The sequence below is a fragment of the Aegilops tauschii genome, chromosome 6 (assembly GCF_002575655.3).
Source record: "Aegilops tauschii subsp. strangulata cultivar AL8/78 chromosome 6, Aet v6.0, whole genome shotgun sequence".
Lineage (NCBI taxonomy): Eukaryota > Viridiplantae > Streptophyta > Magnoliopsida > Poales > Poaceae > Aegilops > Aegilops tauschii.
Window position 1 is genome coordinate 45,764,537 of NC_053040.3, and position 16,888 is coordinate 45,781,424.

General features: G+C 45.7%; 1 protein-coding gene and 1 long non-coding RNA gene across 7 annotated transcripts in view; one reads left to right on the top strand and one right to left on the bottom strand.

Annotated features, from left to right (window-relative positions):
* Positions 1-16,888, bottom strand: part of LOC109763428 (F-box protein At5g03970) — a 64,768-nt gene that overhangs the window by 26,247 nt on the left and 21,633 nt on the right. The window lies entirely within an intron of this gene.
* Positions 3,961-7,052, top strand: LOC109763429 (uncharacterized). 3 transcript variants are annotated; one of them, XR_002232926.4, is made up of 4 exons: positions 3,961-4,422; positions 4,529-4,621; positions 5,155-5,435; positions 6,735-7,052. It is a non-coding gene; the product is annotated as an uncharacterized lncRNA (long non-coding RNA). The 3 variants fall into 3 exon arrangements; XR_002232927.4 differs by having other exon boundaries at positions 5,155-5,326; XR_005759252.3 differs by lacking the exon at positions 6,735-7,052 and having other exon boundaries at positions 5,155-6,256.

The following is a 16,888-nucleotide window of genomic DNA, read 5'->3' on the forward strand; positions in this document are numbered from 1 at the left end:
CCGACCGAGTTGTTTTGATCGGTGAGACCGAGTTGGTCCGAAAATTTACCAGAGAGTTGGCAATGTTCACTCGGTAGGACCGAAGCAAACCAATCGGTGGGACCGAGTTGATCCGAGAAATTACAGAAGGATATAGAGAGTTGGCAACGTTCACTCGGTGGGACCGAAACGAACCAATCCGTGGGACCGAGTTGATTCGGGAAATTACCAAAGATTCCTGTCCGAGTTAGGTTAGGGTTTTTGATGTTTTGAACGGAATTTTAGTCCTTTTCTTGTACGGGAAGTCCAACCGCCTCATAAATAGATGAGAGGTGACGGCCGATTAAACAACACACAATCGCAAAAAAACACATCTACTACTTTTTCATCTACGTTTTGTCCCTCCCTCGTTCTTGCTCCTTCGTTCTTTCTTCGTTCTTCGTGTTGGAGAGCTGCGAATACCGAGGCTCTAGGGGCGGCTTGACCGACCTAGGGCAGCCCATAGCCGCCGCACTCCCCGACGGGGTCCCTCCCGGGAGTGTGGGGTTTCGGGTCGCCAAAAGCTCTCCCGGTCGACTTGCGAATCGCGCTTCCGGTGAGACTCCTTCGACGTGAGCTGCGGTGCATCACCCCCGGCTTCGAGGGTACACGTGACGTGTTCGTGTGCGAACACTGATGAAGATGGCACTGAAAAGGCCACAATTGCTGCTCATAGGACTGATCTAGAGTGGGTTCTAGACTGTGCTTCTAAACATGTTGCAGGTGACTTCGGGTAGTTTGAGTCATATGATCAACTCACTCCCTCTCAAAGTAACACGATATGTACTTCTAACGAGATGTCACGACCTATTAAGGGCATTGGGACAGTTCAATGTACACCTGATATTAAGTTAAGTTATCTTCAGTCCTACATGTGCCATCTTTCCCGGTCAATCTGTTGTCTTTTAGTGCTCTAATGTCTTTTAGTGCTCTAATGACCAGGTGGACAGTTGACTGAGAAATGTGCCTGATTGCGGACAAGCCGACTAGGAAGGAGGATTGGGACTGGAATAAGGCGTATGGGGTTGTGGTACATGGACCATGAGGGGCTTGGTCTGACAGGCAGCCCAGTGCTTGCGGCAATTGTGGAAGAAAGAGACGTTTGAGGCGATGAAACATCACTGAAGGATGGGGCATGTATTCTTTGATAAAACATTCAAGTTGTTTCCTGATGTAATGCATGGAGTCGATAAGAACAAGCTGAAATGTGATGCGTGTGAGTTTGCAAAACACACAAGGACGTCTTATGTGAGTAAGGGACATAGAAGTATATCCCCATTCATGCTTGTTTCGCTCGGATGTTTGGACAAGTCCGGTGGTGTCGGTTAGTGGTTCAAAGTATTTTGTGACCTTTATTGACTGCCATTCACGTATGATATGGATCTATTTGATGCGTCACAAGGATGAAACTCACTACTAGAAATCCCCATATTTCCGACGGTGAAATGTAATGGCCGACGGGCCGTCGGCCATTATAGTAATAGCCGACGGTAGTGTCAATGGCCGACGGTTATTGTAAACTCACAAGTATTACTAGTAATAGCCGACGGTATGCTAGATTAACCAATGGTAAAAATCCAACCCTTGGGTATCCCATTTAATGCCCGACAGTTCATTGTAATGCCCGACGGTTTATGCTACACCCTTGGGAATTACATGTAATGTCCGACGGTGATATGTAATAGCCGACGGTGAAAATAAAGCTCTCACCTATGACTAGAAATGGCAGACGGTTTTTCATACACCCACGGGGATTACATGGAATGGCCGACGGTGAAATTTCATAGCCGACGGTGAAAAGAAAACTCTCACCTATGAGTGAAGATGGCCGACAATACATGTGTGACTCTCGATTATTTGAGAAATACCTGACGGGGGATAGCAATAGCCGACGGTCAACTTTCAGTCCCACTGATATATGTTTCGGTGAACAACATCGATAAACATGTGGAATGACCGATGTTATATTGTAGATACTTTCCCTATAAGAAAATATCCAAGAATGAACATCTAACATTGTATTTGTAAGTGCATTACTCATGTAGTTTTTTTTACAATTAATGCGTTATGGCGTGGAATACTATGAACGCTTCTCGCCCCAGCAGGGCATGGTAGCCGTTCTAGAAGGGCATGGTCTGGAAGGTCAGCTCCTCGATCAGATAGTTCTCGGGAGTGCCGAAGACCACATCGAGGGTGATCTTTCCCTTGCGTCGTGCTTTCCCTACTTGGGATGACCCCTTTAAATGTAATTGAGCTATGCTAGATGCGAGTTGTGTCGAATTGCATTTTTTTCAACGTTCCCTCGTAAATGAGATTTAAGCTACTGCGGTCGTCCATTAGTACCTTGTGTAGTCGGTATCCGTCCATGATGGGGTCGAGGACAATGGCGGCTGGGCATCGGTTAGATCGACCACTGGCTGGTCGTGCTGCTCAAATGTGATCGGCATGTTCAACCATGCCGCCGGGGGTGCACATATCGGGGCGCGGACGAGCTCCTGTAGGACCCGTTTTCTTTGGTTTCCTGACTTATATATTTGGTAAATCATCAGAACCTCAGGTTCTTCCGAGGAATTTGTGGGATGACTGATGGTGCCTATTTGAGAGGAGAGTCTCGCCTCCCTTAGCGACTTGTTTTACAACCCAACAGGCTCGAAGGCCATGGGTTGGATTGGCATTGAGCAAAGTAGAGTGTATAGGGCACGGTCAGTCGAGCAATCCGTCTAGGGCGGTCTAGGGTCCCGTCTTCTTTCTTTTTCGCGCCTTTGATTCGTCTGAGTATACTGATTCCTGATTCCTGGGCTAGCTAGGCTTCTTCAATGGTGCAAAATTTTAACACCAACTCTGAAAGCTCAGAGAAGGTCTGAACTCAGCGCCGAGCGAGGGCATTCGACAATCCCTCGTCGTGACAGTTGTGGCTAAAGGCAGCCAGTGTTTCCGTATGGGGCATCCAAGCAGTGGCTAGTGATTCACGAAGCTCGTGAAAAATCTAAATTAATCATTTAGAAACTTATAATGCTAACTAAATTTTATTTAAATTATCTTCATCTTTGTGTTGGTTAAATCAATTCGAGATGAAAAATTTTCTACAAGCCTTAACCAATAGCTAATAGAACTTGATTTTGATTTACTTTTCATGCATATTAATAGTATATATTGACATGATGCTAGCAAATCGGTAAATTTATTAATATTTCATTCCACTCTCCTTGGAGTTTATTAGGATTGTTATCATTCGAGCTCTGATTTACCTTATTCCTAGGGAGTACTCCACTTGTTCATAAATGTGTGCCTCCATATTGAAATGTTTTGTATTCCCTCCGTTCCCAAATATAAGTCTTTCTAGGGATTCCACCAAGTAACTACATACGGAGTAAAATGAGTAAATCTACACTCTAAAATATGTCTACATACATCCGTATGTTGTATTTCATTTGAAATGTCTAAAAAGACTTATATTTAGGAACGGAGAGAGTAGCACACATTGGGCTGTAACTTTATACTGCATATGCATAACAATATATTATAGATGAGTACTTTGTGCACGACAGATTATATACAATTTACATGCAAAGATTCATGCCAACTATCGATTGATTCCTTGATTTGGGTCCAACTGAAGTCAGATTGTAGCATCAACCAATCGTACAAAGATCGATATGGCAATTTCGACCATGAAATTACTTTTGATGACATATCTGAAATAATTACTTTCGAGTAGAAATTTATTTTAGCTGCAAAAGAGACAGTAGATTTTCTTTACTGAGTTTCAAAAAAAAAAAGATTTTCTTTACTGAATACGTATGGTATATCTTTTCGAATTTCTTATGAAAAAATGTCAGTTACGGCAGGAGCAGGAACTATTTTCACCTCCAGCCATTATTTACCTCTTGCCACTTACCCTTTTTTTTGCGTGCGGCCCATCTTGTATCCGCCATGTGCCCACGTCCTGCCATCCCACCCCTTTCCCTCTGAAACCTCCCAGTCCCACGCCGCATCTTCTCTTCTCCCAAGTCCCAACAACTTCTTCGCCGTCGCCGCCATGCGCCAACCCCGCTGTCGCCCGTTGATCCGGCTGCGCACCTCACCCTCGTCGCTCTCCCTGGCCCAGCAACATCACCCACTCCCTGCTCTTCCTCCCGACGCGGAAGTGTCCTTTCGAGTCTCGTCTCCGTCTTCGTGGTTCTCAGATCTGGCAGCCTCCGACCACAACGCTGCCGGATCTAACCAACCAATAGGTGCTCGACGCCGCTCCTCAGGACCGCGTCGATCTTCTTCGTCTGCTCTCTCTCTCCCCCTCAACCTCCCACGGCATGTATCGGCCCCTTCTGAAACTCCTCATCCGAGTGGCCACCTGATGCCGCCGTGTAGAACACGCTCACTCCTGCCTTTGCCCGCCTGTACCAGGTCCGGTCGCCTCTTCCTTTGCGCAATTCCTCGAGCAGGTCATATATGTGGCGTATGTGTGTTGTTTAATGGATGGTGAGCTTATTTTCTGGTGGTTGGGGTCCAGGATTTGCTCCTGTGGTTCAAGTTGAATACCGGGGAGATGGAGATGGTGACATGGCTGGCTTCTGTGGTGGTGAGGTTCAAGTTCTACAACGAGGTCATGGTTGTTTGCATGTCTGTTTAGGTCTATTTTTTGTGTGTATGGTTGAAAAACAAAGCCATGCCTATTAGTTTGGAAAATAAAGTCAAGTTTATGTGTTAAAAATAGTTTGATTAACTAGCAAGTGGCCATTTTGCAACGGTGAGATGAGCTAGCTAGCTTGTGTTGATGCATGTATGTTTGGTCAAGGCTAGCTAGCTACAGCAGTTTGACTAGTACATAAGAGAAGAGACACTATGTCAGCATGTGCAATCAGAATCGGGATGTATACTTCACACTATTGTATAACTTAACTAGCAGTCCTCCATTCATGTAGATGTAGTACGTACATTCCTTGTTCTTTTTCCAAGTTTTTTCATCTTGCTTTTGCTTTTCTTTTCAGTATTTTGTATTTCTGTAACATTTGGCTCCTGTTCCTAAGGCTGATGCATCCACTGACATGTCAACATCATGTCCTGTGTGTTCTTTCTCCAAGATGTAGTGCAGGGGTTCTTATTTGATGTTCTTATATACGCTATGTTATCATGCAGGTGGCCGTTGGGCCTATCTGAAGAGCAACAATGTAACGCTTTTGAGCTTAGGTACAAGAAGTCGTATTTGAAAGGGGACGAGATGATGTTCATCAAAATGAAACTGACACATTTAGTTATGCGCCAATTTATTTCTAGACAACATGAGCATGGAGAAACATATATGTGAAAGGTTGGTCTATCTGAAGAGCAACAATGTAACGCTTTTGAGCCAGCGTACAATGGCTTTCAAGACGCATGCTACAGATAACTTGCTTCGAGTCCTGCTCTTTTTATTTGAGGTGTTTTCTTAGCTTACCACGTTGCCTAGGTGGTACTATTGTAGTATATATAATGTATGCACCTGCTTGTGCCCTATTTTCCTAGATGTGCCCTATTTTCCTAGATGTGGCTCATAACTTAGAAATCTATCGTTTGGCTATTTTCTTTACACTAAATCCATCTTAATTAAGGTGCCAGGGGAAATTTGTTGTTGAATTCATATAGGCAAATATGTTACTATAATCAATTACAATAAAATCATTTGCACAGAGAAAATTTCAACATTAGACAATATGATTTGGCATGTTTGACCCTCTGTCAGGCATCCTCCTTTCTAGCTTTTGTTTTTCCCTGTAATGGCTTTGCCTCTTTTGGTCCTGAACTTTTGAGACCATGATGCTTTTGAGAATGTATGGAAAGCTTGGTTTCATTATAACAATGGAACCAGGGTCTAAAAAAGTGGACATTGTTGAGAAGAATTGGAAGTACATACAGAAATACTGGTAGCTTTAACCATGGAGAATGATTTTGACCTCTCATACGAAACATAAGAAGTGGCTTAATTTAATTAGGTATGTGTAGTATAATCTAAACTATTGTTGGTGGAGATTTAGTGTGAGCTGCTGCTATTTAATTTGTTTTGAATGAACAAACAAATTATATATTTCTTTACATGGCATTCTTAACCAGTTTACTGTATGCCCAAACTGCCCAGTAGTGGTTTGCTAGTCTACTACTGCAAAATATAAACGTTGGTATATACTTCAGTGGGGTTGTAGATGTCCATTGTACTTGGTTAATATATTTTTTTGTAATCGCAACAAGCCAATGAACCGATTATCGACGCCGCATTGTATCTTTCAGATAAGGATTTTTTTTACCTGTATCACCTGTCCATCTTGGTGTAACCATAGCACATGCGGGTTCTGGAGATATGATTAATAAAATTAATTAGAAAAATGTCATGTTCTTTGAATTATATGAATGTTACAAGTAATTCGAAAAGCATGATGTATTCTGAACCGTTGCAAACTTATTATGAAATTGAAATCAGTGTGGTTTATTGGTAGATTATTCCTTTAGTACACAGAGCAATGTGTAGTCCTCAATCTTTATTATTTGGAGTATGTGTTCCTGGTGATTCATGTTACCCTGAAAATTGCATGTGAAGGATCAAAAGGTTAATACGTAGTGATACTGTTAGATAGCAGCTAACCAGTCAATTAGAACATCTAAGTTTTGTCATTGTATGCTCAATTAAATTTCAACTAGATTACACAATTTTCATCTCCCTTACAACTACTCTAATCATTTCTTAGGAGTGGGAAACAATACAGGAGGAATCGTGATCTATGGCAAGGGTGATGATGTCTATGGCGATGATTGTCATGATCTATATGGCAATGGGCGTTATGATCCATATGGTGATGAAGATGAGTCTGATCTTTCTTCAGGATATGCAACAAAGTGAACTTAATGCTTGGACCATTATATCTTAGTTACTATTTTTGTTTAGCATTTCAAACTTCCTAGATAGATCATTATGATCGATGTAATTTGGATCCGCTAAATATACTATATGTTACTTGGTCATGTGTGGTTGTGCAATTATAAGATAGTATATTTGAAGTGGAAAACAATCCTTTCGGGGTGACTAATGGCCTACCATACAACAACAGAGACTTCACTCTTGATGAATCTGTATATTGATGTTGTTTGTAAGGCTCTCAACCGTAGGAATCCCTGAAGGGGTGTATACACAGTCGGCGATCATAATAGCTTTCGATTTCATTCTCCTCCTGGTTATAGCAAACCCCGAAGGGTTTCATTCTCCTCTCGGTTATAAGAAACCCCAAAGGGTCAAATATACCGTCATCTATTGTGAAAGCCGACGGGAAGTAATAACGGTCAGAAAATAAATATTCTACGGGGAACCGTCAGCTATAAGCGTTGTCGAGTTTATGTGAACCGGCTGGAGACCAAAACATGCCCGACGACTCACCGTCAGCTAATTACCGTCGGAGAAGGTATTAACCAAAAGTACCGTCGGCTATACGTGTAATGGCCGACCAAGCATAGCCGACGGGAGATTGCCGACGGTGTACCGTCGTTTATATGTAAATCCGACGGTGGACTGAAATATCCGACGGTAATTTGACCCTCGGTTATAATGAAAAATCTAGTAGTGACTTTCCAATGCTTCAACACTTTATGTGCCTATGTGAAAAATCACTTCAATGCTCAGGTACAAGTGATAAGAAGTGATAATGGCACTGAGTATGTGAACAAAGTGTTTGGGACTTTCTTATCATAGCATGGGATTTTGCATCAAACCTCGTGTCCGGACACTCCTCAGAATGGGGTGGCAGAAAGGAGGAATCGCCATATTTTGGAGGTTGCTCGATCACTGATGTTTACTATGAATGTGCCGAAATTCTTCTGAAGTTGTGATGGCTGCAACACACTTGATCAATCGCACATCATCGAAAGTACTGGGTATTGTCGGTGTCAAATCGGCGGATCTTGGGTAGGGGGTCCCGAGCTACGGATCTTGGATCAATGGGGAACAGGGGACGAAGGATGCGGTGTTTACCCAGGTTCGGGCCCTCTCTAAGAGGTAAAACCCTACATCCTGCTTGATTATATTGATGTGTAGAGGATGATTACAGAGTTGATCTACCACGAGATAAGATGAACTAAACCCTAGACTAGTAGGATGATGGTTGTTGTTCTCGCCTCTACGGACTAAACCCTCCAGTTTATATAGACACCAGGGGTACTAGGTTACACATGGTCGGTTACAAGGAAAGGATAAACATGCCGGCCCTTCTTAGCTTGACTTCGAGGACACACCAAGGCATCGAATAACTCTTGTCCGGATACGGATCCGTCTCGTACTTCCGCCTCTTAGCACTGCCAATGAGGCCCAGCTGTCCGGCCCACAAGAGATAGGCCGGCAGGCCGAGGACCCCCTAATCCAGGACTCCCTCAGTGGCCCCCAAACTAGCCTCCAATGTCGGTGCTTCATCGTGTCTTGAGATCTTCATGTACCCGATGTCTCTGGCTTGCGGGGTGAGTTCCTCTCCTCCATGTTCTGCAACACCTTCTTTAACCAGGTTCCCAGAGCTGTTAAGCTAGAATACGGCCATGTGCTAACCAAGTAATGTTCGGAATCCGAACTGCAGATATTGCTTAGCCTCAAAGGCCAATTGCCCAAATGTGAACAGTGCCCTCGCTTGACAACTATTCGGCGAAGGGTTGCACCTGGTCATAAACATCGAACCGTTGTGAAAGCTCGATTCGCGGTTCGAGGCAATGCTTCCATTGGCACGTTCCATCAAGGTGGAGATCGTGCCCTTTTTTAAGGGATATGATCAATGATTTCAATTCCCCCTTTCGCGCATAACGCCGCGATTATATCGGGAAGCGGCAAGGTTCGTGACGTAATTAAAGAACTGTCGGCATTCACGGTTGTTTATAGAAGTGGAACGGCCCAGCTAATTTGGGCACGCCTTCTCCTTTCTCTCACCATCGCTTTCCCCATCAGCAGAGCTCCAGCGCCCCCAAATTTTTTTCTCCTTAAGAACTTCTCTCCAGTCGTTCCCTGGATCCAGCCATGGCCGGATCTGGCGCGGGAGGAAAGTGGGAGGTCTCCACCGTCACCAACGACGACATTGAGGACTTGAGCGCGCTGGCTATCTTCCGGCCGGAATCGCTCACCGGGCCCCAGAGGAGGGCCAGGCCGTCCCCACGTCTCGAACATGCAAGAGGGTGGTGTTCATCCCTCACTTCATCCGAGGACTGGGCTTCCCGCTCCACCCCTTCGTCCGGGGGCTTATGTTACTTCTACGGGCTGAACTTCCATGATCTGGCTCTGAACTCCTTCCTCCATATCTCGGCCTTCATCATCATCTGCGAGGCCTTCTTGCGAATCCGGGCGCACTTCGACTTGTGGCTAAAGGTCCTCAACGTCAAGCCGAAGATAGTCGACGACCAACAGGCGGACTGCGGCGAGGCGATGATCAGCAAGCTTGCCCGGGTCAAGTGGCCGGAGTGCACGTTCATTGATATTGTCAAAGTTTGGCAGGAGTGGTTCTATATCACAGAACCACGGGATGTGGCCTGGACGGCGGCTCCCGAATTCAGATCCGGACACCCGGCAAGGCTAACCTCGTGGACCAAGAAAGGTCTTGACTGGGGGTCCACCGCGGATGTGGAGGCGCTTCAGAAGCGTGTCTCCAATATGATAAAGGCAGGCGCCAAGCTGACCAACGTGGTTCAAGTGATGCTCTGTCGCCGCCTCCTCCCCTGCCAACAAAGGGCCACCCCAGTGTGGTCTTACAAGCTCAAGGATCCGGCCACCATACAGTACTTCTACGGCACCACCCACGACAAGCGGTGGAAGGTGTTGTTTAAGCCTCAGAAGGCGTGGCCAACCAAGGAGGACATTGGTCTCGACATCGCGCACCCCCCAAAGGAGGTAGCAAAGTTCTATCCGTTCTATGTTCGGATGTTTGCCTTACAGGAGTTTTAATCCCAGTTTTCCTACTTCCACAGGGTTGGCTCAAGAAGGCCAAGAAGATCGACAGTCCGGCCCGTTGCCCGAAGACCCCTGGTCGGCTCTGCTGGAGGAGATGCTGACCGTGGCGCCGTACAAGGCGCCAGAGAAGAGGGAAAAGAAGGAGGTGCCGGAGGCCAGGGAAGGCCTTTGCCCAAGAAGGCATCCGGACAGCAAATCCGGAGACACACAGACTCCCGCCGCCCTAGAGGGGGAGCAGGAAGAGGACGAGGAGAGCGACTCCTCCCGTTCAAAAAGAGGGAGGCGTCGGATGACGCTGAGGAGGAGCAGCCCCCTCATGCCCCAAAGAAGCAGTGCAGGCCCAAGCTCAGATTCCGATAAGGAGTCCGCAACGTCCGAAGAGGAACCCCAAGGTCAAGCCCCCTGCCCAAAGGTATGAATTTAGATATTCTCCAGGTGTTTGTTTTGGTATTCCACTGTTGATAGCATGTTTGCCCTTTATGTTGCAGTCCGCCGCGCGCCCACCCCGCTGACCAAACCTTAGAGGGGACCTCTCCGCCAGCCAAACTGGCGGAGAGTGGGTCTGCGTCGCGTTCTGCACCTCCTACGATCGTCGAGGAGACCGGGGAGGTGCTGTCCCGAAGGACCCCTCCCGGCCCGGACATGGGAGGTGGTGGTGACGAGATTATGGCCGAGGCTAACACCTCGGGCACCGAAGACCAGGAGGAGGGATCCCTCGTGGTGAACAAAGAGGGGGAGCTCGGTCAATCAGAGCCCTCCAGAGAGACGGCTTCGGAGCCCCCAAGGCCCCCAGAGGCGTCAATTCCACCCTCCACTGAAGGAGGAATAGGGGCCCCGCCGCCAGCACCGAACATCGGCGATCGAGTTTTGGCTGGGTGGCCGGAAGTGATGGAGGAGGCCTTAAACAGCTCCTCCATCGTTGCGGAGCACCGCGCCTTAATGGGCATGGTGTTGCAAAGTATTCGGTCCGTTAATAGCGGACTGAAGGAAGCCTTCAGTAGCCTCCTGACGGACTTCGAGGTAAGCCATGTAATTTTCTTTTCATAGTGAATTTTTGAACAAAGTTATACACTCCTTGTATATAGCAGCCCTCGAGACTTTGTCAGGGTTGAAAACCTGGCAGAGGACCGAAAAACCATGAAATCGGGAGTCTGAACTACATGAGTTTTTTTGTTATTGCAGGCCTCATCTCTTGCGGCGGCTGCTAATGCCGCGACGCTGGATGAGATGAATCGGAAGCTCGGTTTGACGAGGTGCAAGGTTAGCCCGGTCGAGACTTTACATCTCTTTTGTAGATCAGAGTATTTGAGATTATCCCTAAGCAAGAGGTGCTTAATTATGTTTGCAGCTGCCGTCGTGGAGGTCGAGGGCCTTGGGGCTGAACTGAAGAAGGCCAAAGAGGCGGCGGCCGAGCGAGCGGCCGTCGAACTCAAGACGGTGAAAACCATGAGTGAGAAGCACGAGGCCAGAGTGGCCGAAGTGCAGCAAGAGCTCAAGGATGCCGTCACTAAATGTGAGGACCTTGAGTAGAAGAATAAAGATCAGGCCTTCAAGCTGTCCAAGGTGAAGCAGGAGGTCTAGGAGGCGAGGACGGAGACACGGGGCACCCGCGAAGAGCTCCGTCAAGTGAAGCAAATTGCTGACGATAAGCCGTACTTACTGTAGAGTGTCTTTGGCGGTCACAAGTTCGCGTCACTGACACGAGTCTCGCGTTCCTCAGGCGCGTTTGCGGAGCTCCTGAGGAATGCGGCGGATGCGGCGAGGCATTATGCAACTCGGGAGGGTGATACCAAACACAGGCTGTTCTACGCACAATTCTAGGCACCCGAACACCCTCCCCTTTTGAGCAACCACATGAAGCAGTTGATGGAGCTGCATCGAATGGTTGAGCCAGCCATGAAGGACCTTTGTGTTCGGCTATGGCCCGTAGAGCCAATACCGAGTAGTTACTTCGGCCTGGTGTAGAAGCTGCGCGACGCGTCCTCCCGGGTTGATGCTGTGAAGCGCTCCGTGCGCATCGAAGGAGCGCGGATGGCCTTCGCGAGGACCATGGTGCACTGGGCCAAAACCAAGCCAGTTGAGATGGCCACCGGTCCCCCCGCCTATTGGAAAGGAGCACCGTCGTCCTGAGCAGTATTTTCCCATCGTTATGGATGGTGCTCGGGCGATAGAGGACCAATGTCCCAAAGATGTAATCCTTGAGTGAACTATCATGTAATGACAATTAGACCTTTTGCTTCTATAATGCGGCCCTTTGTATGGTTTATCATACTTGAATCTGTTTTTATTTTATTTTAACTCCTGTGCGGTCGTTTTCAATCTGAAAGTTGCCGGTTGTCGGCTTCAGCCCCCATGTAGATGCTACGAGGGTGCTTCGTCCTCCGCACTGTGACCCTTAGCCGACGTCTCGGTGCCGAGGCGGTCCTTAATGGTACCTGCTCGACGTCCGAAGACGCGTCTGAACATAGTTCAGTTGGGCAGAACACTTCGTGTTTAGCTTAATTAGGCCCCATAGCTGTCAATGGTATTTTGAGTGCGAAGTTGTGCTGCTGAGGCACGTTGTGTGCGACTGGGGTAGGCGTGCTGTGGGGGGCGTGTCCCTATTTACATGGAGCGTGGGAAGGCTCCTCAGACGGAGATAAATCTTGGGCCCGTTTCCTTGCCTCCGTTGCCTTGACGGCGTGCTGGTACTTGGGCCCCTTGAGACTAGTTTAGACTTCGACTGCTAAGGCCGCTGTATGCTCTTCAGTCCGGAGTGAGCGCTCCGTGTTTCCATTGACTGTAATGACGCCCTTGGGTCCAGCCATTTTTAACTTTAGGTATGCATAATGGGGGACGGCGTTGAAACGAGCAAACGTTGTTTGGCCCAAGAGTGCGTGCTAGCCGCTGCGGAAAGGGACAATGTCGAAGATCAAGTCCTCGCTGCGAAAGTTGTCCGGTGAACCGAACACCACTTCCAAAGTCAGGGTGCCCGAGCAGCGGGCTTCCACGCCGGGGATTGTTGGCAAACGTTGCATGGAAAATAAAAAAAATCCACTACATCAGGGGTCAGCTTTGAGCCCTTATCTTTTTGCATTGGTGATGGATGAGGTCACAAGGGATATACAAGGAGATATCCCATGGTGTATGCTCTTTGCGGATGATGTGGTGCTAGTTGACGATAGTCGGACGGGGGTAAATAGGAAGTTAGAGTTATGGAGACAAACCTTGGAATCGAAAGGGTTTAAGCTTAGTAGAACTAAAACCGAGTGCATGATGTGCGGTTTCAGTACTACTAGGTGTGAGGAGGAGGAGGTTAGCCTTGATGGCCAGGTGGTTCCCCAGAAGGACACCTTTCGGTATTTGGGGTCAATGCTGCAGGAGGATGGGGGTATTGATGAAGATGTGAACCATCGAATCAAAGCTGGATGGATGAAGTGGCGCCAAGCTTCTGGCATTCTCTGTGACAAGAGAGTGCCACAAAAGCTAAAAGGCAAGTTCTACAGGACGGCGATTCGACCCGCAATGTTGTATGGCGCTGAGTGTTGGCCGACTAAAAGGCGACATGTTCAACAGTTAGGTGTGGCGGAGATGCGTATGTTGAGATGGATGTGTGGCCACACGAGGAAGGATCGAGTCCAGAATGATGATATACGAGATAGAGTTGGGGTAGCACCAATTGAAGAGAAGCTTGTCCAACATCGTCTGAGATGGTTTGGGCATATTCAGCGCAGGCCTCCAGAAGCTCCAGTGCATAGCGAACGGCTAAAGCGTGCGGAGAATGTCAAGAGAGGGCGAGGTAGATCGAATTTGACATGGGAGGAGTCCGTTAAGAGAGACCTGAAGGATTGGAGTATCACCAAAGAGCTAGCTATGGACAGGGTTGCATGGAAGCTTGCTATCCATGTGCCAGAGCCATGAGTTGGTTGCGAGATCTTATGGGTTTCACCTCTAGCCTACCCCAACTTGTTTGGGACGAAAGGCTTTGTTGTTGTTGTTGTTACACGCGATCTATCCATGGAGATGCATAGCTACGAGAGGGGGAGAGCTGAAGGAAATATGCCCTAGAGGCAATAATAAAGTATTATATATTTCCTTATATCATGATAAATGTTTATTATTCATGCTAGAATTGTATTAACCGGAAACATAATACATGTGTGAATACATAGACAAACAGAGTGTCACTAGTATGCCTCTACTTGACTAGCTCGTTAATCAAAGATGGTTATGTTTCCTAGCCATAGACATGAGTTGTCATTTGATTAACGAGATCACCTCATTAGGAGAATGACGTGATTGACTTGACCCATTCCGTTAGCTTAGCACCCGATCGTTTAGTATGTTGCTATTGCTTTCTTCATGACTTATACATGTTCCTATGACTATGAGATTATGCAACCCCCGTTTACCGGAGGAACACTTTGTATGCTACCAAACGTCACAACTGCCGCATTTTATGATTATGAAATTTGGCAAATGGATGTCAAAACTGCATTCCTGAATGGATTTCTGGAAGAAGAGTTGTATATGATGCAACCAGAAGGTTTTGTCGATCCAAAGGGAGCTAACAAAATATGCAAGCTCCAGCGATCCATCTATGGACTGGTGCAAGCATCTCGTAGTTGGAATATACACTTTGATAAGTTGATCAAAGGATATAGTTTTATACAGACTTGCGGTGAAGCCTGTATTTACAAGAAAGTGAGAAGGAGCACTACAACATTTCTGATAAGTATATGTGAATGACATATTGTTGATCGGAAATACTGTAGAATTATTCTGCAAAGCATAAAAGAGTGTTTGAAAGGAGTTTTTCAAAGAAAGACCTCGGTGAAGCTGCTTACATATTGAGCATCAAGATCTATAGAGATAGATGAAGACGCTTGATAAGTTTTTCAATGAGTACATACCTTAACAAGATTTTAAAGTAGTTCAAAATAGAACAGTCAAAGAAAGAATTCTTGCCTGTGTTACAAGGTGTGAAATTGAGTAAGACTCAAAGCCCGACCACGGCAGAAGATAGAAAGAGAATGAAAGTCATTCCCCTATGCCTTGGCCATAGGTTATAAAGTATGCCATGCTGTGTACCAGATCTATTGTATACCCTACACTAATTTTGGCAAGGGAGTACAATAGTGATCTAGGAGTAGATCACTGGACATCGGTCAAAATTATCCTTAGTGGAATAAGGATATGTTTCTCGATTATGGAAGTGACAATAGGTTCGTCGTAAAGGGTTACGTCGATGCAAGTTTTGACACTAATCTAGATGACTCTAAGTCTCGGTCTAGATACATATTGAAAGTGGGAGCAATTAGCAAAGAGTAGCTCCGTGCAGAGCATTGTAAACATAGAAATTTGCAAAATACTTACGGATCTGAATGTGATAGACCCGTTGACTAAAATTGTCTCACAATCAAAACATGATCACACCTTAGTACTCTTTGGGTATTAATCACATAGCGATGTGAACTAGATTATTGACTCTAGTAAACCCTTTGAGTGTTGGTCACATAGAGATGTGAACTATGGGTGTTAATCACATGGTGATGTGAATTATTGATGTTAAATCACATGGCGATGTGAACTAGATTATTGACTCTAGTGCAAGTGGGAGACTGAAAGAAATATGCCCTAGAGGCAATAATAAAGTATTATATATTTCCTTATATCATGATAAATGTTTATTATTCATGCTAGAATTGTATTAACCGGAAACATAATACATGTGTGAATACATAGACAAACAGAGTGTCACTAGTATGCCTCTACTTGACTAGCTCGTTAATCAAAGATGGTTATGTTTCCTAGCCATAGACATGAGTTGTCATTTGATTAACGAGATCACCTCATTAGGAGAATGACGTGATTGACTTGACCCATTCCGTTAGCTTAGCACCCGATCGTTTAGTATGTTGCTATTGCTTTCTTCATGACTTATACATGTTCCTATGACTATGAGATTATGCAACCCCCGTTTACCGGAGGAACACTTTGTATGCTACCAAACGTCACAACTGCCGCATTTTATGATTATGAAATTTGGCAAATGGATGTCAAAACTGCATTCCTGAATGGATTTCTGGAAGAAGAGTTGTATATGATGCAACCAGAAGGTTTTGTCGATCCAAAGGGAGCTAACAAAATATGCAAGCTCCAGCGATCCATCTATGGACTGGTGCAAGCATCTCGTAGTTGGAATATACACTTTGATAAGTTGATCAAAGGATATAGTTTTATACAGACTTGCGGTGAAGCCTGTATTTACAAGAAAGTGAGAAGGAGCACTACAACATTTCTGATAAGTATATGTGAATGACATATTGTTGATCGGAAATACTGTAGAATTATTCTGCAAAGCATAAAAGAGTGTTTGAAAGGAGTTTTTCAAAGAAAGACCTCGGTGAAGCTGCTTACATATTGAGCATCAAGATCTATAGAGATAGATGAAGACGCTTGATAAGTTTTTCAATGAGTACATACCTTAACAAGATTTTAAAGTAGTTCAAAATAGAACAGTCAAAGAAAGAATTCTTGCCTGTGTTACAAGGTGTGAAATTGAGTAAGACTCAAAGCCCGACCACGGCAGAAGATAGAAAGAGAATGAAAGTCATTCCCCTATGCCTTGGCCATAGGTTATAAAGTATGCCATGCTGTGTACCAGATCTATTGTATACCCTACACTAATTTTGGCAAGGGAGTACAATAGTGATCTAGGAGTAGATCACTGGACATCGGTCAAAATTATCCTTAGTGGAATAAGGATATGTTTCTCGATTATGGAAGTGACAATAGGTTCGTCGTAAAGGGTTACGTCGATGCAAGTTTTGACACTAATCTAGATGACTCTAAGTCTCGGTCTAGATACATATTGAAAGTGGGAGCAATTAGCAAAGAGTAGCTCCGTGCAGAGCATTGTAAACATAGAAATTTGCAAAATACTTACGGATC